We start from the raw sequence: 538 nt of genomic DNA on the forward strand, positions 1-538 counted from the left end.
AAAAAGAAAGTTCGAAATTCAAGTAAAACTGATAATTTTTTTTTCCTTTTTCAGATAATTCGTTGAAGAACAGTATTGGAGAGTAAAAGTTGAAGACAACTCATCCTCTCAACTGAAGAAAAATAATTCTACTAGTTCTGTATTAAATGATTCAAAATTGAATAGTTCTGTAAAAAGATATTCAATTGATAAATTATTTGTTATTAGAAATAGTAATAATAATTGTTCTTCAAGTAGAGTTAATGAATTTCTACAGCCTTTTACTTCTTTTAGACCATACCATTTCATGCATTCTGTGCTATCTTTTGTATCTAAAAGTGCTGAAAAGAAAATATCTTATAGAAATAAATGGTTTGGAAGTTACAACATACCCCAACCCAATTCTAACAAAATAGGACCCAARTTCATTTGGGTACCAAAATCTACTTGATCTGATTTTGCAGGTGTTTCAAATTTATGTTGATCAAAATATCATTTTAATGATACACCGATACATGGGGAGTTGTGATTTATTTCAAACTAAGGTTTCTAAACACCC

The sequence above is a fragment of the Cynara cardunculus genome, assembly GCF_001531365.2.
Source record: "Cynara cardunculus var. scolymus isolate 2C chromosome LG 13, CcrdV1, whole genome shotgun sequence".
NCBI lineage: Eukaryota > Viridiplantae > Streptophyta > Magnoliopsida > Asterales > Asteraceae > Cynara > Cynara cardunculus.